Source organism: Aegilops tauschii, chromosome 1 (assembly GCF_002575655.3).
Source record: "Aegilops tauschii subsp. strangulata cultivar AL8/78 chromosome 1, Aet v6.0, whole genome shotgun sequence".
NCBI classification, from domain to species: Eukaryota; Viridiplantae; Streptophyta; class Magnoliopsida; order Poales; family Poaceae; genus Aegilops; species Aegilops tauschii.
In genome coordinates, this window is record NC_053035.3 from 450,541,036 (window position 1) to 450,563,145 (window position 22,110).

General features: G+C 47.7%; 2 pseudogenes; both read right to left on the minus strand.

The window, feature by feature from the left end:
- Positions 1 to 22,110, minus strand: part of LOC120972804 (uncharacterized) — a 176,518-nt pseudogene that overhangs the window by 61,671 nt on the left and 92,737 nt on the right.
- LOC109781012 (uncharacterized) lies at positions 2,910 to 7,813 on the minus strand (annotated as a pseudogene).

Consider the following 22,110-nt stretch of genomic DNA (forward strand, 5'->3'; position numbering starts at 1 on the left):
GGGGTAGAATTTTCCATAGATTATGAATATGCAGTATGTTTTTGTTTTTCATTATATTAGAATTTTTTGATTCGTTTGCAGTAATTGGAACGTTCATGGAAAGGGCCGTAAACCGAACAGCATTATCACTGTCCCATTGAAGGTTTTTTGGCCGAGCCTATTCTGCCCGCGACCAGACTGGGACCCGGAGCTGCGGGTTTTGGCCATGACCTGGGACCACTACGAGGCTCCCAGCCTCGCGGAGTACGGGACGGCCGCTAAGGCCGTGATCACAAATTTTTGGGTAAGTTCTCTTCAGAATCATTTGTCTTGAGTTTTGTTCATATTTTATCAGCGAATCACTCAACTCATGCCTTGTTTGATTATGGTTTTATGCATGATTGTAGCAATTATATAGGGTTCTTGAGGAGCACAAGGCCAGAGCCGACATGGTCTTGCTGGCGGCTGCGAGCAAGAAAGCTCGCCAGATGCACTACGAGGTGCGCTGGGTTGCTATCTTGCACTACTACCATAACTACCGTCATCAAAAGATGAGCAAGAAAGAAGCACAAAAGCAACGACTTACCTTGAACAAGGAGCAGTACATGAAGGTAAGTATTACATACTTTTCATTCCGGCGTATAAACAGTCAATTTCATTGTTTTGTGATGACATCTCATGCTTCCATTATTTAGGTTATTCCTACTTGGTGCTACGGAAAGGATGAGGGATGGACGAGTTTGGTGGATAGGTGGCTCAGTTAGGATGCAGAGCTTTCTGCCAAGAGCAGCAAGAACCGGTCTAACCGTGGAAAAGATGAGCTACAAGGCCATGAAGGTATATCTATATGCATGATGCATTCTTTTTCTTCTTTTTCCATCATGTTCTTATGTATGGCTAACTTCTGTTTGACATTGCAGGAGGACAAGTTGAACAAGCCGCTCTCAGACATGGAGTCGTGGAAGCTGGCCCGTGCACGAAGTAAGCGCAAGGAAGGCGAGAGCGAGTACTACGGCAATACCGAGGAGAACCTAGAGTCTTACAAGGAGTCATTTGAGAGCTTGCATCTTGGTCCGGATGCTCCTGACGTCGTCCAGCTGTCTCAGCTCGACGAGACGGCGGTGGTGGCCATCCAGCTGAAGTACCATGGCTGCTACCCGTGCTTCGATGGCTTGATCACTCCTTCTATCTCCTACACACGGCTTCGAGCTTCCAACCCGAGCCCGAGCGGCGATACGGGCCATTCGCGCCTAGCTTAGCCAGCCAGCATGATGTAAGTATTTCCCGCCTTGTTTCTTTCTCACGTTCTCACTTTATTTTCAGCATTGCCCACTTACAAACAACCTAAATTTTTTAGGCATATCAGGCCTTTGTCGAGCTTAAGGATGTCCAGGTGCGGGAGTACGTGCAACGAGTAAAGGCAAACTAGGATTACAACCGTCGGATGATGATGGTTAGTTTTGCCCACTTATAACCAAGCTAAAATTTTCACTTTCATTTCTTCTGACCTTCCTGTTTTCTTAGTTAACAAACATCCAGGCTATGTTCTCGTCTATGCAAAACCACATGGATCCACCATCAATGGGACCCCAACCACCACCTTCTAGAGAACCCCCATATGTGCCCATGTTCGATGAATGGGTGGCACTAGGCGGTGGGACTCCGGTTAGTACATTGCCTAACTATTCACCAACTAGTTCTCATTGATTCAATACTATCATACTTACCCTTACAATCTCTTTTCAAATATTGGCCCCCACGGTTAGCATCATCGGTTTTTCCAACTGGTGTTGGTGGCTCGACTCCTGCTTCAGAGAGCCCAGTCACTCCGATCTGGCAAAGTGGTTCTGGTCTTGGCGGTGCTCATGGCGATGATCCTAGTCTTGGCCGATGATGTGTTCCATGTCTTGCAATATTTTCCATGTTCCATACTTCTTAGCGTTCTTTAGATGACGATTATGATGTCTGTGTCTCATACTTATGTTCATGAAGTTTCGCCGATGATGATGTTGATCTTTAGATGATGATGATGTTGATCTTTTGATGATGATGATGTTGATGATCTTTAGATGATGACGTTGATGATCTTTCATATTTCTGTCTAAATATGGTTTGATGTGAATTCAAATGTTGTCAATTTGAATGGAAAATGCAAAACAAAGCCTATTTAAAAAAACAGAACAGAACTATGCCACGCCTAGGAGAAGCCAGAGGCCACCACGTGGCAGGGGTATGCCGACGGCCTGGCCGTCGGCATATCCCGCTGTTAGAAACAACCAGAGACCGCCACGTGGTCAGGGTATGCCGACGGCTTGCCAGAAGCAACTAGAGGAGGCCACGTGGCAACGATAAGCCGACAGCCAGGGCCGTTGGCTTATCCTTGCCATGTGGCCTCCTCTGGTTGGTCACGCTCGGTGACGGCGCCGTCAGTTGCCGTCTGGTGGTTTTTTGTGCCGGCAGCGTTTCTATGCCGATGGCCGTACCGATACCGTCGGCATACACCTCTAAGCCGACGGTATGACAAGACTACGTCGTCGAGATGGATGCCGACGGGCCTATGCCAATGGCAGCCGTCGGCATAGGTGTACACCGGTATACGGCCTATGCCCGGTAGTGACATGGTCGCTGTATCTCCTGGGGCTCTTTCAGCAGCCAAAAGCTATGATTCTTGAGTTTCATGTCATTATTTGACAAGTTAAATACTAGCAAAAGATACTGGCAGGAAATACTTGGAAGGAAATTGTACTTGAAGTCTAAAACAAGTTGTACTGGCAGGAAATGCTCAGATAGTTTCAAGTTTTCTCACAAACCCACACAAGGGCTCAACAATTGTACTGGAGTCTCAATAGCCCATACACACATACAGTACACTACTACAAAGTTCAGCACACACCGCCGTCCCATGCATATATAGTCACGCACGGCTGCCATCAGTTGTCGACATGAGCCTCTCCGTCGGTGACCGGGACGCCGTCGCCGTCTTTGTTCACCGCCTCTGGCGCTGCCTCCGATGCCCGCTTCTCCTCGGCGAGACGGGCTCTGCGCCAGTGGTCCCTGGTGTAGATGTGATTGATCATGCCGCGCTTGTCACAGACGTGCACAGCACACAGACCACACGAGAGGCTGTCGTCCGCCTGGCGCAGCGTGACGAACAGCTTGCCCTCCGCCTTGATGTAATACTCCTCGCCGGTCACGGCGGGGCCTGCGTCGATCTCCACGGCTCCCTCTTCCTCGGCATCAGCTTTCTCTTGTTCTTCAGCTTTGGCAGCACCATCTCCGGCCTCTGCACCTTCATCTACTTCCATGGGAACCACGGAGGAGACATGGACGCAGACCGGGGCGGCGACATCCACTTGAGGCGTTGCCGATGACACTACCACCTCCATCTCTCCCGCTGCTGGTTTCTTAACGGAGTCATCGCTGCCGTTGACGACAATAGAGGCGGCCTCCTTGGATGAGCTGCCGACCGTGGCGGCGGCGGCAGCCTTCTTCACCTCCTGTCCTGCGCGGGTGTCAGCGGTGGCCTTCTGTTTGTTGGTGTGCTTCCGGCCGGACAGGTGAGTCCGCATGACACACTCCGACGAGGCCTTCATGTCACAGAGCTCGCATAGCAGGATGCCGCCGTCCAGTCGGCGCACGCCATTGGCCTCCATGGGCACAGTTTTTGACCCTGACCCGTTGCCACATGCACCGACAGCAACTGCGACCACCTTCGCCTTGTTGGTGTGCTTCCGGCCGGACAGGTGGGACTGCATGGCACACTCCGACGGCACCTTCACGTTGCAGAGCTCGCAGAGTAGGGAGCCACCGTCCACCCGGCCCACGCCATTGGCCTCCATTTCTGATCCTGGCCCATCGCCATCAGCAGCGACGGCAGCCGGTGGTTCCACGGCTTCGCATTGCTTCTGCTTGGCCTGCTTGGATATGTGCTTGCTCCCCTCGAGGTGGCACATCATGGTGACGCGGTCGGGGCCTCGGGGGTCTGCTTGTCACACACCTCGCAGATGACGGAGCCGTTCAGCTTCACCACCTCGCACAATGTCCCGGAGTCGGTCAGCATCTCGAACTTCCACGGCTTGTAGCCGCCTTCCACCTCTGCCTCTTCCTCCGCTTCCCCAGGCGCAAGCGAGGCCGCCATATTCATGTGAGCCTTCCCTTTGAGGTGATCCTGCATGCCCTTCTCGCTGGTCGCCGTGCAGGTCAAGTCTTGCTTCTGATTCTTGCTGCTTGGCCCAGCTGAAAGGGTTGATGAGGCAGGGACAACGTTGGAGTTCTTCCGCTTGGCCGGTAGCACGGCTGCTGATGCATTTGGTTTTGAGCAGACCTGCATGAAAAAAACACAAACTCCACTAAGCAGACACTCGTTTAGGTTATGGAGACCCGAGGAAGAACAGAGGCAAAATCCCTCATTGTAACAAAAATGGTGTATTCAGACATATGCCACTAATGTTTTCATAGCTTTGTGCTAGTGCCATATCAGTCCCGTTTCTATCACTCTCTCCTTCTCCGACCATGTGATGTTTCATGTTTTGCTGTCTTTTCAAACCGTTCAAATCGATCAACCTTGCCTGGTTTTTCCTGATCACGTCTTGATAAATGACAAGATGTCAAAATATAATGTCGGATAAAACCAAACAAGGTTGATCGATTTGAACCGTTTGAAGGGACGGTGCAAAACCGAAACATCATATGGCCAGGGAAGGAGAGATTGACAGGAAAGGGACTGAGATGGCACTAGCACAAAACTTGAAAAGACACTGGTGGCACATCCCTCGCTGCAACATTGATAGTGGAATTTCCTGAAATACCAAGTTTTTGAAGTGGCATTGACGATGAATCTATGTTTTTGAACTTAAAGCAAGACAAGAATCATGGAATGAAGGGAGTACATCTGAACCTTATACACCCTAAAAATATGCGCATAAGTTTAGGAAAATTATGACATAAATATGCACGTGCAAACTTTAAAACTTAAATGACTGTATGAGACCTAGATGAACAGGGAACGGTGAAAATTATGACATAAATCATGCAATTAGGGATGGATACAAGTATGAATTTTAGATGCATATACTTGTACCCATCCTCTATGAGCATGATTTATTTAGTATTTTATCCAACTTCTACAATAATGATTTTTAGCCGTATAAGGCTATAGGGTTCATATGTCCCTAGGTTTAGAAAACCCCTTCTCGCAAGCTCCCGTGCTTCTCACGCCTCTTAATGTTCAAAGATAATGGAAGAATGCAAACACTTTACTAGACTAGAAATTAGCACCAAAGACATTTGTAAGAACATATAAAATTGGTTTCTCCGCAATCATGCTTAAATAGCCTTTGGGACCTCTTTATATATGTTCAAGAAATCGTGATACACTTTGGCCTTGTATTATTACTGGATTTGCAGTTTGGGCCCTTTTGTATACAAAAGAAAGAGCACTATTCACTAATAGGATCAGAATAATACCTGATTTCAAGCATATAAGACCCTCTCCAACTTTGAGCCTAACTTAAACAATAAATTGGACTAATAAAATGTCAGCTATATGCCACAAAAACTATAGAATTTGTAACTTCTTTTACATACAAAATCAATGATATATTTTTTATGGCATACAACTCAGATTTTATTAGTCAAATTTGTAATCAAAGTTAGGCTCAAAATTTGAGGGGGGTGTTACATATTTGTAAGGAGGCAGTATTGTGGTCAATAAATGAGTTGGAAAGACAACCGATTCAAGCAGCCTCCTATGAAATTTTGAATATTATAGTTAACCATGCTACCGTAAAACACATATGTTGTTTTGTTGAATTTGGGTAGTGTTGGAAAAGTCCAAACCATATTCCTTACCCCATTCTCCTTGGGATATGGCTGCGCGAGCATGGCAGTCTTCCTCATATGAATTTTCCCTTTGAGGTGATCTTGCATGTTGTTCTGAGTGCTTGCTATGATGCCGCAGACCATGCAGTTCAAACCCAAGTTGTTGCAACTTTTTTCAGCGAGAGCCATCGAAGCGACAACAACACCAGGGTTTTCCCCCATGGCTGGTAAGGCTGGCGACCCATTTACCTTCAAGCTGAACTGCATCAAACACAAAACCGGTCAATTCTTTGGCACATATAAGAAATAATCTTACGTCTATCTGTAGATATAGAATTGTTGTATGTATTCATGGTGAAATTAGAAGCAGTCGAGACCTATTTATGTTTGTGATTTACTGGTTTTACAAGTTACACCTAACCAAGCCACTCTAGCTAGCAGGGCTGTAAAATGAAGGTAATCCAAGAATACTAGTGAATTCAACAACATTGCTAGTAGGGTATCAAGGTGTCAACAAAAAAAGAATTGCAGTGGTCTGGACTATGGACTCAAGCCCAGACCAAATACGTGTTCATGTATTCTTTTTTCTAAGATACGCACAATATACCTGGCCATACCTCGGCCGGGACGGGCTTCGGGGCGGGCCTAGCCAAGCCCGACGCAAAAAACCCAGGCCTGAGCCCGGTCCGGCCCGGCCATCGGGCCTGTTTTCTGGGCCCGAGCCCGGCCCGAACACGTAAAAGCCCGTCGGGCTTCGGGCCGGCCCGGCCCGTCCTTCAGGAAAACGTGAAAACGATGGGCCCGGGCCCGGCCTTCGGGCTCAAAATCTAGGCCCAAGCCCGGCCCGGGAGCGGCGTCGGGCCGGGCTGGGTCGGGCTTTTTCGGGCCGGGCTGCCCATGGCCAGGACTAACGCACAAGCATGCGTATCTTTCATTCATAGGAAAACAAACATGAATTCATATATACTTACGAAAATGTAAGGCTAGTGCAAATGGAAACCCAATTCAGGTGGGTTTGATTTGGAGATAGTATGATGCTTTTAACTATATATATACTAGCACACTTGACCATTATTCTATCTTTTTTTTTCACCTAAAGAGCATGTTAGTTCGACCAATCAGATATATGGATATCGCAATGAAACATATATTTTACATTCTTATTAATTCCAGTCCGGATACGAGACTAGATAAAACTGAAATGTGTATATATATGATGTATTTTATTACCACATCCTCCTCTGGGTGAGGCTGCGCAGGTTTACCGGCCTTCCACACGTGGCTCTTCCCTCTGAGGTGCTCTTGCAGGGCAACCTCACTGGTTGCCGTGATGTTGCACACCGTGCAAGTCAGATCAGGCTTCTGTTTCTTTTGCCTGTGGCCGCCGAAACAACGGATGCAGCAGCGACATGATGGGTTTTCCGCTTGTTGGCTGGCACGGCCGCAGACACGTCTACTTTGGATCCAACCTGCACACACTGAACAACACGCATATTCCAATAGTTAAGTGATGAAAAAGATCCACGTGATGAAATCCTCAAGAGGACAGCAGAGCAGAGCAGCAGACCTGGTGATCGATCGGCGCCGTCTTCAGCGGTGGCACCGCCGGCGCTGCCCTAGTTTCCGACCCGCCGGCCAACCGCGCGAGCAAACTGGCGCGCTCTTCCATGAGCTCACGCCGGACCTCGAACTCGAGCGCCATCGCCTCCGCCTCCTCGCGCAGGATCCGCTCCCTTATCCTCTCCTTCGCCGCCCGGCGCCGCAGGCCGTCCGGATCCGACGCCGGCGGCGGTAAGCTCTCCCCGTGGTACCCCGTGCCGTCGCAGCCGACGAGACCGTCATGCACGCGCGTGGCTTCACCAAAGGGAATAAGATCAGCGGGAGAGAGGCATCAAGACCAAGAGTCGGCCGTCATCAGCGAGGAGAAGTCACCTGCTGTCTCGGACTTGGCCGACGTAGCCACGGCCCCCATCGACGGACAGCGCTCCTCGCCGGCGGGGAAGTGGAACTCCATGGTGCGGCCTCGTGATATACACGAACATAATATTGTAGGAAATTCAACCATCTCGTGCATATCAGAAGTTGAGAACCGGCTAACGCGTACCAAGTGCAAGTGTATGAATTAATGAACGTACACAAAGCGCGCGACTGCAATCACACTGTGGTGTGTGGACACATATAGACCGTCGTAGCTAGCAAAAGTTACAGCCAACGCGAAGAGCACAGCGCCTTTGGCCTTAATTTGACCTTTATTCCGGCAGGTGGTCTCAGTGGAATAAATATAGAAGATATTTGCATTTACTCTGTCAAGTTTCTGCAGTGTATGGACTAGTACTAGTGTACTAGTGTGTTGCCTGTAGGTTGCATCGATCGAGCTGAAGCAAACTGCAAACGCAAATGTAACAGCTAATGGTTTCGCAGCTGGCGCCCAATGCTGCTTCACATGCATGTTTGAACCATCCTAGGAGCAAAAATCACAGCCACCGAATCAATTCAAATGGCACATATATAAGAGCCTTCACGCATGAAACCTGTCAACTGGGCTGTAAATGGAAATATAAGAAAGTTCACTGCAACAACCTGAACATGTGCACTACATCATGAACATGTCTGTTGAATCATTTTTCCCAATGCCGCTCATACCTAAGGCATGGTCCTGCCAAAATAGCAATTGTGATAGTGTTTTTTCTCACTTCAACGGCGAACAGGTGCAGAGATATTCTACATATTTGTTTATGTGGGTGATGTCACCATCACATCTCTAGCATATAAACAGGCCGAGGTATATATTGAAAGTTGGAGAAGGAATAGACCACACCTGGGCCTTTCCATTACGTTATATAGACAAGTATATGCAATCCTACCTAATCTTACCATAAATGGGAGATCACAAATATTCGATTCTCCTCAATTTAGGCGATTAGGATTATATCACGATCCCGTGATATATTAGTCTAACACTCCCCCGCAGTCACAACGGGAGGAGAGCGGACGTTGATACTGGACAGAAAATCCAGAAACAACAGTGACGTAAGACCCTTCGTGAGGATGTCGGGAAACTGGCGAGACGATGGAACATGCAATACACGCACTTGCCCCAAGGGTCGATCTCGATGTGCACTGGTAGAAAAAAGCCTTTAGTCCCGGTTCGCAACAGCCTTTAGTCCCGGCTGTGCAACCGGGACTAAATATGCGCGACTAAAGACCCCCCCCCCTTTAGTCGCGCCTCTTATGGACCGCGACTAAAGGCTTTAGTCCCGGTTCTTGTGGCTGACCGGGACTAAAGGCCCGTCCACGTGGGCGCCCGTGGTCCGTCGGGGCGGAGGACCTTTAGTCCCGGTTCTCGTGGCCAACCGGGACTAAAGGGCTCCTCCACAGGTTTAGGGTTTTAGCCCCCCTAAACCTGGTTTCTTTTTAGTTTGGAGTGTTTTATTTCTTTTATATTATATTTTGTGTTTTATTTTAATTTTGATAAAGTTTCAGTACACATATTTTACGCTACTATATACATGCATATGAAATTTCAAACAAGAAGAATTCAAGAGGAATATATAATATATATTCAATCTCGGGTGACCATATACAACTTCGAACAAGTTTCCATACACAATTAGGATGGATGACCATATACAACTTCGTACAAGTTTCAATCTCGGGTATGCATATAAATTTCTTCGTCCTCGGTATAGTGTTCTCCTTTAGGATTGATGACTTCCCTCATGAAAAATCCTGCTAATTCTTCTTGAATTGGTCGGAAGCGAGCTTCTGGACTAAGCCTCCTCCGCAAGTTATCCGTCGCGTTCCGCACGCTATCTGATGCCTTCCGCTCAGTGGTGTGTCTCCGGATGTTCTCACAAACATAGTATCCACATAGATTGGTCCCCGGTGGCTGCTTATCCACATTAACTAACCTTCTGAAATCTAGCTCATGTTTGAATTCACCGACAATTTCTTCTGAGAACCGTCTCCAAACCCTACAGGGCAAAGAAAATTAAATGAATAAGGGAGTTATTAGTTACTTGATATTAGGAAATGAACGAAAGAGACCGATCGATATAGAGCTCAAATGATTGAAAATAATTACTTTTGCAGCATTTTTCTCATGTCGGCCCAACGCTTTGGATCCGAATCCATAGAGTCCATGATTAGAACTCTGGAGGTGTGAAGTTTAATATTTAGCAGAATCCAGAGGAACCTGCGGACACGTTACATGCACAGTCATGCATAACTCATCGATTAGACATACCATGCATGGAGTAAACAAAAGAGAATGGGCACAAGAGAGAAACACTCACCAAAAATGGTAAGGAAATAGAATATGACTTTTGAGTTGATGCTTTCTAAGAAACTTGTACAGGTCTTTCTCCACGTCTTCGGAGTGATGTTGTAACACATATCCATTAACGATATGTGGGTCAATGAACCCAACATCATGGATGTTTCTTATTTTGCATTCCCAAATCTTCAATCTGCATAATAGCGTACGCAACAATATAGTTAGGACAATATATATATATATAGTGCAGGCAATGAAGAACGAGATGAGGTAGAAATAAATCACTTACAGAACGTAGCAACTCAGCATAGATTTGTCGAGGTCGCGCAGATTGAACAGCTGGAACAATTCACTCATATGAACTTCTACAGAGTACCGTTTGGTGTGATGCTCATCTGTAACATCCGCATAAACATATTCTTTGTCGGCCCATGTTATGAATTGCTTGTACCAACGTAGCCGATTTCGCATTTGTGGTGGTAGACTCTTTTCCCGCGCAGGCTCGACGAGAGGCCCATTCCGCACATATTGTAATGCTATCTCACATACTGGCGCATCCTCAAGGCCTAAGAAGGCACGAAGAGTCAAACCCATCTCGGACGCTTGTTTCATGGCACCCGCTACAGTCAATCCAAGTGCTGCCGTAGCTGCTATGATCTCGGGGTCCTCTTCCGGACCGGCTTTCACTATGAGCGGGGGGATCGATTGTTTCTTCTGCATCCCGAGCTGGTCAACTTGTTTCCCGCTTTTTTTACTTTCTTCTTTCTCCTCCTTCAATATTTTTGCTTGCCTACGAAGTTCATGTCCATAGTCGTCAGGCATATTCAGCTCGGCTTGGGACGGTGTCGTCAAAAAATCCTTAGCCCACTTCTTTTGCTTCTCAGTGAATACTTGCTTGGGCTCAGGCTCTTTTTTCGCCTTCATATCCGCCTTTCATTTCTCATAATCAGCAGACGCGGCCAATTTGGTTTCAGCTTCACTAAGTTCCCCAGGCCTTGGGAGGAGAGGCTTCAGTGATGGCTCCGGTGCCCTTGTGGTCTTAGGTACATAAGGGTCCGGGTTAATAGTCCAGGAGCGGGTTTCCTTGCTGTCCGCCTGCTTCTGCTTCTTCGCCGGAGGTGGATTGGGGGGCGTCGTACCCGCCGGAGGAGGATTGGGGGGCGTCGTACCCGCCGGAGGTTGTGGATCGGGGGACGGCGTCGAATGGCGTGAAGGAGGTGTAGGTGAACCACCACGACCACCACCACCGCCACCACCACCACCATCGGAGGGGGGTGGACTTGTTAGCCTTGGCGCCTCGCCTGGAAACACTATGTACTTCTTTTTCCATAGAATGAACTGGCGCTTGACATCTCCAAGTCTTCTCTCCCCTTCGGGTGTAGGTTTGTCAATCTCCAGGTCCTCAAACCCTTGGACTATGTCTTCCACCGTGACACGAGCATAGCCATATGCAATGGGGTTGTTGTGGTGGAGTGCTCCAGGTGTACAGGGTAAAGCACTGCCGCTAGCTACCTTCGTGGAAACGTTCCCCACGGGATAATGCACATCACATTCTTTCATCTCCTTTACATCATCCACGGGGTAGTGAGGCTCCGGTGCACGAATCTCGATCATCGGTGCACTAGCACCAGGCGGGGCATCCGTGGAAGCCACGCTGCTTCTCCGCTGCTGGCTTCCGCGATCCGCTTCATGATCTTCATGCGGCCCTGCAGCCGATTTTTCTTTCACTAGTTCATGCACGGTCTGCTTCAACTCATGGAGTTCCGATGCAAACTTCGTCATAAGATCTGCATCCCGGTCCGTCTTTCTCTTACGGCTTCTATAACAGTACGGGTCATTGTCCTGGGAAAACCCTACTTTCCACGGAACTTTGCCTTTGCCTCGTACACGTCCTCCGTGTTCATCATTCCCGAGGGCTGTTGTCAGTGCGTCTTTCTCTCTGTTGAACTTGATCAAGCCCTCTTGAGCTTGGGTCATTGCGTCAATAAGGGCTTGGGTGGGAGCAAACTGTCTCTGCCGGTGAACACACACCCCTGTCTCCGGGTCTAGCGATCCCCCATGCCCGTACCACCAGCTTTTGGCCCTTGGGTCCCATCCCTCTGTACCTAGAGGGATTCCTCGCACCCTCAGGTCCTCCTCCATCTTCTGCCACCTAGGCTCCGAAAGGCGGTATCCTCCTGGCCCCATAATATGATGGAACTTTTTCTTACTCGCATTATCCTTATTTTTTTCGATATTTCCTTGAAATGCTCCGATTGCTTTTGCCTCACAAATTCTGGCCAATCATCTTTCAGTTTCTCATGTTGTCCATTGAAATCCGGAGTCTTGCCCTTGTTGACATAGTCACGGGTTAAATTTTTCTTGAAGTTCCGGAATGCTTCGCCCATCTTCTGAAGAGCGAACTCTTTAACTAGCCTCCTCCTCTGACGTCCACCCGGAACCTCGTTACCGAATTCATCGACTTTGTTGTATTCCGGAGGTAGAATGAAATGTTCCATAAGCTTTCTCCAGCAATCCTTTTTCGTTCTCTTGTCGACAAAACTGAAACCAAGACGTGCCTTCTTTGGCTCCTTCCATTCCTGGACGGTGATCGGGACGTTGTCTCTAACAACGACTCCGCATTGGTTGATAAACTTTGAGGTGTGCTGTAGGGGCTTGCCGGTTTCACTGACAAACTCAATGGCATATGTTTCTCCTGTTTTCATCGCCTTGGATTTGCCACGCTTTGTCGTACTCGATCCGGAGGGCTAAAAAAAGAAAGAGAGTCGCGCGCGTTAATACATATGTATTCACATTTCAGTAAGTTTGTATCACGAGAGGCTCTCAATGTATATATATACCTCGCCGGAGGTGGTTGCTACTTGCAATTCGAGATCGTCGGTTGTTGACGGTTGACCTCCGTCGACAATGTCCGTTCCTTCACCTTCTTGATCATCGACAATCTCTGTTCCACCGTCAAGGTTCAGATAAGAAGAGACTACATCCTCTTGTTGCTCATATTCTGAGCCCGGCACATAAGGAATCTCGTTGTTGATGATGCCCATTAAATAACGTTCAGCCTCCGGATCCCTAAGCGGCTCGGTTCTATCGTCCGCCATATGTCACTCCTGCATGTAGTAAAAATTCTTTAAGTATAAAGGAATTAAAAAATAAGATTAAGGGGACATAGAGGAGGAGGAATTAAAAAATAAGATTCTTTAAGTAAAAATTCTTTTTTTTCTTCTTCTTCCTTTCTTCTTCCTCTTTCTTCTTTCTTTCTTCTTCTTCCTTTCTTCTTCCTCTTTCTTCTTCTTCCTTTCTTCTTCTTCCTTTTTCCTTTCTTCTTCTTTCTTCCTTCTTCTTCCTTTCTTCTTCTTCCTTTCTTCTTTCTTTCTTCTTCTTCCTTCTTCTTTTTTCTTTCTTTCTTCTTCTTCCTTTCTTCTTCCTTTCTTCTTCTTTTTTTCTTCTTCCTTTTTCTTTCTTCTTTCTTTTGGTTTTCATTTGGTTTTCATTTTTTTCTTCTTCCTTTTTCTTTCTTGTTTTTTCTTCTTCCTTTTTCTTTCTTCTTTCTTTCTTCTTTCTTTTTTTCTTCTTCCTTTTTCTTCTTTCTTTTTTTCTTCTTCCTTTGTTTTTCTTCTTCCTTTCTTTTTCTTCTTCCTTTTTCTTTCTTGTTTTTTCTTCTTCCTTTTCTTTCTTCTTTCTTTCTTCTTTCTTTTTTTCTTCTTCCTTTTTTTCTTCTTTCTTTTTTTCTTCTTCCTTTGTTTTTCTTCTTCCTTTGTTTTTCTTCTTCCTTTTTTTTCTTCCTCCTTTGTTTTTCTTCTTTCTTTTTTTCTTCTTCCTTTGTTTTTCTTCCTCCTTTTTTTTTGTTTTCTTTTGTTTTTTTCTTCTTCCTTTGTTTTTCTTCTGTTTTTTTGTTTTTTTTGTTTTCTGTTGTTTTCTTCCTTTTTCTTTTTTTTCTTCCTTTTTCCTTTTTTCTTCCTTTTTCTTGTTTTTCTTCTGTTTTTCTTTTGTTTTCTTCTTCCTTCTTTCTTCTTCTTCCTTTTTCCTTTTTCTTTCTTCTTCTTCTTCCTTTTTCTTCTTCCTTCTTCTTCTTCTGCCGACGCGCGGAGGACGGCAGGCAGGGCCAGCGGGCGGCGGGCGGCAGGGCGTCGGGCGGCGGGCGGCGGGCCGACAAGGGCGCAGGGCACGGGCGGCGGGCAAGGGCAGGGCACGGGCGGAGGCGGCGCTCACTGGGGACGGGGACGGCGGCGCGCAGGGCTTCGGCGTCGGCGTCGGCGTCGGGGCAGGGCTTCGGCGTCGATCGGCGTCGGGGCAGCGCTTCGGCGTCGAGAGAGAGGAGAATGGGAAGTGGCGAAACTGCTAAGTGCAGTATTTATAGACGCACCTTTAGTCGCGGTTGGGGAGGCGGACCGCGACTAAAGGTACCCTTTAGTCGCGGCTGGCCACACCAACCGCGACTAAAGGGTACCCTTTAGTCGCGGTCCGCCTCCCCAACCGGGACTAAAGGGTTTTGGCGCCGCTTTCGCTCCCGCGCAGAAAGACCCTTTAGTCGCGGTTGGAGACAACAACCGCGACTAAAGGGTACCCTTTAGTCGCGGTCCGCCTCCCCAACCGGGACTAAAGGGTCTGTGCTGGAACTGGCGCGGTGCGGTGGGATGTTTAGTCCCACCTCGCTAGCCGAGAGGCTTCGACAGTGGTTTATAAGCGCGGCTGCGCTCACCACTTCGAGCTCCTCTCAAATGCAGGCTTACGGGCCTATTCTGTCACTGTGTGCCTGTGGGCCTACTGGGCCTTCTGCGGGCCTGAATCCTGGCCCATTAATGGGTTTCTAGTCGTATTCAGGCCGTGGTGGCCCAGTAGGTGGCATATTTTTTATTTTTTGCCTGTTTTTTGTTTTATTTATTTTGTTTTGTTTTTCTTCTTTTTTTCTTCCTTTTTTCCTTTTTCCTTTTTTCTTCTGTTTTTCTTCTGTTTGTTTTTTTCTTCTGTTTTTTTCTTCCTTTTTCCTTCTTTCTTTTTTGCTTTATTTATTTTGTTTTGTTTTTCTTCTTTTTTTTCTTCCTTTTTTCCTTTTTCCTTTTTTCTTCTGTTTTTTCTTCTGTTTTTTTCTTCTGTTTGTTTTTTTCTTCTGTTTTTCTTCTGTTTGTTTTTTTCTTCTGTTTTTTTCTTCCTTTTTCCTTCTTTCTTCTTCTTCCTTTTTCCTTTTAAAATCACAAAAATAAAACTAATTCATTTTAAAATCTTAAAAATACAATTATATATCAAAAAAATCAGAAAAATAAAACTAATTCATTTTAAAATCCCTTGAAGGTTTGACAAAAGGTTTGATACATCATTCAGTTCATCGACCAAATACAAAGTTTGGTACAATAAATTATTACACATCAATTCTTCCCTTGTGTCCCTGCTTGCTTACGATTGTGCCGTATCCATGGAGCATCCTCATCATTTAACTTAATGCTTGGGTCAGTGTTCACTTTGAAGGGCGCAATTTCACCAAACATATTATAATCTTCTGACATGTCTGTCTTGTCCTCCACTCCCACGATGTTTCTTTTCCCTGAAAGAACAATGTGGCGCTTTGGATCATCGCATGATGTACTGATCGTTTTCTTATCTTTCCGTTTCCTCGGTTTGCTACTCATGTCCTTCAAATAAAAAACCTGAGCGACATCTTTGGCAAGGACGAATGGTTCGTCAAGGTAACCAAGATTGTTGAAATCCACCATTGTCATTCCGTATTGCTCGTCCACCTTTACCCCACCTCCTGTTAGCTTGAACCATTTGCACCGGAACAAAGGGACCTTAAAGGAGGGTCCATAGTCAAGTTCCCATATCTCCTCTATGTAACCATAATATGTGACCTTTTGCCCATTCTCGGTTGCTGCATCAAAGCGGACACCACTGTTTTGGTTGGTGCTCTTTTTATCTTGGGCGATGGTGTAAAATGTATTCCCATTTATCTCGTACCCTTGGAAAGTCGTTATAGTCGAAGATGGTTTCTTGGCCAACATGTACAGCTGATCTCCAACATCATTGTCATTCATTAAATGTTTTCGCAACCAACTGCCGAAAGTCTCCATGTGGGCCTTTCTAATCCACGATTCAGGCTTCCCCGGGTTGTCCGAGCATAAAATATTCTTGTGTTGCTCGAAGTACGGAGCCACCAAGCTGGAATTTTGCAGAACTGTGTGGTGTGCTTCAGTCATAGAATGACCGTCCATACATATCGTGGATTCCCTTCCGATCTTGCCTTTTCCACTTAGTCTCCCCTCGTGCCGCGATTGAGGAATACCAATCGGCTTAAGGTCAGGAACATAGTCAATACAGAACTCAATTACCTCCTCATTTCCATAGCCCTTGACGATGCTTCCTTCTGGCCTAGCACGGTTATGAACATATTTCTTTAATACTCCCATGAACCTCTCAAAGGGGAACATATTGTGTAGAAATACAGGACCGAGAATGGAAATCTCTTCGACTAGGTGGACCAGGAGGTGCGTCATAATATCGAAGAAGGATGGTGGGAACACCAACTCGAAACTGACAAGGCATTGGACCACATCGTTCTGTAACCGTGGTAGATCTTCTGGATTGATTACCTTCTGAGAGATTGCATTGAGGAATGCACATAGCTTCACAATGGCTACTCGAACATTTTCCGGTAGGAGCCCCCTCAAAGCAATCGGAAGCAATTGCGTCATAATCACGTGGCAGTCGTGAGACTTCAGGTTTTGGAACTTTTTATCCGCCATGTTTATTATTCCCTTTATATTCGACGAGAAGCCAGACGGGACCTTCATACTGCTCAGGCATTCAAAAAAAATGACCTTCTCTTCTTTGGTAAGAGCGTAGCTGGCACGACCTTGAAACCATTCCGGATGCCGGTCATCTGGGTCTTTCAAAAGTTGCTGGTCCTGCCGTGCTTCCTTTGTATCATTTGTCTTCCCATACACGCCCAAGAAGCTTAGCAGGTTCACGCAAATATTCTTCGTAACATGCATCACATCGATTGCAGAGCGGACATCTAGGACTTTCCAATATTCTAGCTCCCAAAATATAGATTTCTTCTTCCACATGGGTGCGTGCCCGTCAACTCCCCGCGGAACTGATTGTCCGCCAGGACCCTTTCCAAAGATGACTTTCAAATCCTTGACCATATCAAATATCTCAGCACCAGTACGTTCCGCAGGCTTCGGCCGGTGATCTGCCTTGCCGTTGAAATGCTTGCCTTTCTTTCTTACGTTATGATTTTGGGGAAGAAATCGACGATGACCCAGGTACACGTTCTTCTTACAATTAACCAAACGTACACTTTCAGTCTGATGTAAGCAGTGCGTGCATGCATTGTATCCCTTATTTGTCTGTCCCGAAAGGTTACTGAGAGCAGGCCAATCGTTGATGGTTACAAAAAGCAACGCTCGTAGGTCAAATTCCTCTCCTTTGTGCTCATCCCAGACACGTACACCAGGTCTGGCCAACAACTGTAAAAGTTCTTCAACTAATGGCCTTAGGTACACATCGATGTCGTTGCCGGGTTGCTTAGGGCCTTGGATGAGAATTGGCATCATAATGAACTTCCGCTTCATGCACAACCAAGGAGGAAGGTTGTAGATGCATAGAGTCACGGGCCAGGTGCTATGGCTGGAGCTCTGCTCGCCAAAAGGATTCATGCCATCAGTACTTAGACCAAATCTTATGTTCCTTGCGTCAGCTGCAAAATCTTTGAACACTCTGTCGATCTTTCTCCATTGTGTTCCATCAGCGGGGTGTCTCAACTCCCCGTCGGACTTACGGTCCTCTTTGTGCCATCGCAACGACTTGGCATGCTTTTTGTTCATGAACAGACGTTTCAACCGTGGTATTATAGGAGCATACCACATCACCTTGGCGGGAACCCTCTTCCTGGGTTTCTCGCCCTCAACATCGTCACCAGGGTCATCGCCTCTGATCTTATAACGCAATGCAGTGCATACAGGGCATTCATTCAAATTCTCGTATTCACCGCGGTAGAGGATGCAGTCGTTAATGCATGCATGTATCTTCAGAACCTCTAAACCTAGAGGGCAGACAACCTTCTTTGCTTCGTACGTACTGGCGGGCAACTCGTTATTCTTCGGAAACATATTCTTCAACATTTTCAGCAAATTTTCAAATGATGAGTCACCTACACCTTCCTGTGCCTTCCATTTTAGCAAATCCAGTGTGCAGCCCAGCTTTTTCAGACTATTATCGCATCCTGGATACAACGACTTTTTGTGATCCTCTAACATGTGATCCAAATTCTCCCTCTCCTTGTCAGTTTCGCAGCGTCTCCGTGCATCAGCAATGGTCCGACCAAGATCATCAGCGGGCTCATCATGTGCCTCTTCTTCACCTTCACCTAACCCTTCCCCACCTTCAGCATCATCCTCCATGAAAGTATCACCGAAATGATCATGATAGTTGTCATCGATATCATCCCCTTCTTCATCATCTTCCATTCTAACCCCTCTTTCTCCATGCTTGGTCCAACAATTATAGCTTGGCATGAAACCGTGCCGAAGCAGGTGCATGTGAACGTCTCTTGAGGAGGAGTAACCCTTCTGATTCTTACAGACAGCACATGGACAAATAATAAAACCTTGCTGCTTGTTCGCATTTGCCACTACGAGGAAAACTTTCAAACCAGTAGTGAACTCGCCGGAGACTCGGGGACCGTACATCCATTGCCGATTCATCTGCATTATTATTATATAAAGTATATAATTAACCATCATGCATTTGTTAAACTAACTAGCTAGAAATAATACAAATTAAACAATGAACTACACACATGCATATTTTATCAATGACACATGAAAGGTTCAAGTTGCTAACCGCGATCGCGGAGGAAAAATAAATGAGAAAGCTCAAGTGTGGCTCGGACACTTCATATCATGTTTGTTTCAGGCTCTCGGGCATTTCATCAAACACCTTGTGTGCATAGGAGGAACCAAAAGCAAACCCACCACCCCCTTCTGAAAATTGTGAAGTGAGCTGAGTGAAGTGAAGTGAGCTGAGTCCTATATATAGGGATGGGCCTTTAGTCCCGGTTGGCCTGGCCAACCGCAACTAAAGGCCTTCGGGGACCTTTAGTCGCGGTTGGCCAGGCCAACCGGGACTAAAGCCCCTCCCGTCCGCCAGCTGGATGGGCCTTTAGTCCCGGTTGGCCTGGCCAACCGCGACTAAAGGCCTTCGGGGACCTTTAGTCCCGGTTGGCCAGGCCAACCGGGACTAAAGCCCCTCCCGTCCGCCAGCTGTCGACCGAGCGCGCTGGGCCCAGATAGTTGGTCGCGGGTCTCCTCCCGAACCGCGACTAAAGACCCCTTTGGTCGCGGTTCGATTGTTTTGGGGACTAATGGGGGCGTATGGAAGCCTCTTTTTCTACCAGTGGTGCTTGGTGCGCTGATGCTGGACAGGGTTCGTTGACATGTAGACGGCGCTGACGTTGTCACAAAAGACAATCGTGGCGGTCGGTGAAGGGCGATGGAGCTCGTGGAGATGCTGCCGAATCCAGCTGGCCTCAGCAACGGCATTGGCCACAACTCGATATTCAGCTTCGGCACTAGAACGAGACACCGTATGCTGGCGTTTCGACGACCAAGAGACGTGGTTATCATCAAGAAAGACGCAGAAGCCCGATGTGGAACGACGAGTGTCAGGGCATCCAGCCCGGTCGGCGTCGGTGATCATGGAATCCGACAATGTAGAGTAGAGCTGGAGGCCATGAGAGAGCGTGCCCTTGATGTACCGCAAGATTCGCTTGATGGCCGCAAGGTGTTGTTCACGAGGATCATGCATGTGGAGGCAGACCTGCTGAACAGCGTAGGCGATATCGGGGCGCATGAAGGTGAGGTGTTGCAATGCCCCAGCAAGACTCCGATACTCTATCGGATCAGCCACAGGAGGGCCAGCGGTGGCGGCAAGCTTCGGTGACATGTCAACCGGTGTCGTCGCGGACTTGCAGGCAGACATGCCGACCTTGTAATGAATCTCCGCGGCATACTTGGCTTGCGAGAGATGCATGCCACAGGAGTCGCGGGTGACCGCAATGCCGAGGAAGTAGTGGAGACTGCCCATGTCCGTCATGGCAAACTCGGAGCGGAGGGAGGCCGTGATCTTGTCGAGAATCCAACTCGACGACGTGGTGAGCACAATGTCATCCACGTAGAGTAGGAGGAAGGCCGTGCCCGCCTCACACAGGAGAACAAACAACGAGGTGTCGAACTTCGCGCACGTGAAGCCGGTCGAGATGATGAAGGTCGCGAAGCGGTGGTACCATGCGCGGGGTGCCTGCTTGAGACCGTATAGGGTTCTAGCGACATACATGGTGAGGACGTGTAGAGTCGATGAAGCCGGATGGTTGTCGACTGTAGACGACCTCGGAGAGAGTGCCACGGAGGAAGGCGTTCTTGACGTCGAGCTGGCGAGTCTCCCAATTGAGGGAGAGCACGATGGAGAGAATAACCCGCACCGTCGCCAGTTTGACAACCGGCTGAAGGTCTCATTGAAGTCAACACCTTGCTCCTGAGAGAAACCACCAAGTACCCAACGAGCTTTGTAGCGATCTAGAGAGCCACCCGGTTTGAGCTTGTGGCGATAGACCCATTTACCGGAGACGACGTTCGCATTCTTGGGAGGAAGCATAAGATCCCAAGTATTGTTCACGAGGAGAGCGTGATACTCCACGTTCATGGCATCTAGCCAATTAGGATCCTTGAGAGCAGCACGGACGGACGGACGTGGGAACCGGCAAGTACCTGTTAACAGAAGTAACATGCAGGTTAAGCCGCTCGCGGGCGGCCACATGGATGCCAGAACGGCTGCGTGTGCGCATGGTATGCGAGGGTGCAGGCGAGGGCGTCGGCCGCCGTCTTTTGTATATGGAGATACTCGCTGACAGACCGGTCACCCTGCTTGATGCTGCGGAACTCCTCAGCGAGGTATATCTCCCGCGTCTTCTTGTTGTAGTTGAAGAGCGCATCGACGTCAGTCCAGACCGTGTAGGCGCTGGCGTCGGCCTTCATGACGAGATCGACGATGTCCAGCGCCATGGAGCCGTACAGCCAGCAGAGCACGGTAGCGTCGAGGCGAAGCCATGTGGGATCGGACGGGGCCGTCTCCGTGGTGAGGTGGTCCTCGAGGGCGTAGGTCCTGATGGCGACGTTGAAGAAGCAGCGCCACTTGGGGAAGGATGGCACCTTGAAGTCGAGGGTGACTGGGACGAGAGAGCGGACGCTCTGGATGGCCGTGGCCTGCGCCCATAGGTGGGCGTTGGGGTGGACCTCCGTCTCGGTCGTGGTTTTCGTCTCGGGCGGGGCCATGCAGGGCGGTGGAGAAGAGAAGCCGGCGGCTGGAGCTGGAGGTAGAGAAAGAGCAGCGGAAACGATCAAGATCGATCGCAAACTGATACCATAAAAGTTGGAGAAGAATAGACCACACCTGAGCCTTTCCATTACGTGTTAATTATATAGAGAAGTATATGCAATCCTACCTAATTTTACCATAAATGGGAGATCACAGATATTCGATTCTCCTCAATTTAGGCGATTAGGATTATATCACGATCCCGTGATATATTAGTCTAACATATATGATGGTCGGAGTAGTAGGTGCGGGCTTGGTCATTGCACCAAAAATTTGAAGGGTAAAATAGCAATTGTATTTACCTTTTCAAGTACATTGGTTGGCATGTACCATGCTCATACCACAAGAACACACCCACCATCCATTCCTACTATATATCATAGCTACAAAATAGTTTCCCACATCTACAGTCTAAATCAAACATAATTGAACTTATTGAGTGAGATGGCAACATCTAGTGGAAATAGGGGGAGGGGGACCCGCACAATAAAAATCAAGGTGGAAGCATTAGTGAGGGTGATAACATATACATCTGTATCCTACATCAAGATGGAAGCATTAAGGGAAACTCTAACACGGTTCACCAAAACGGAAACCACAAAATGTTTGTGGACACGTCCAAATGTGTCCGCATATAGGAATGGGGACGGAGGCCATGCAATCGCAGG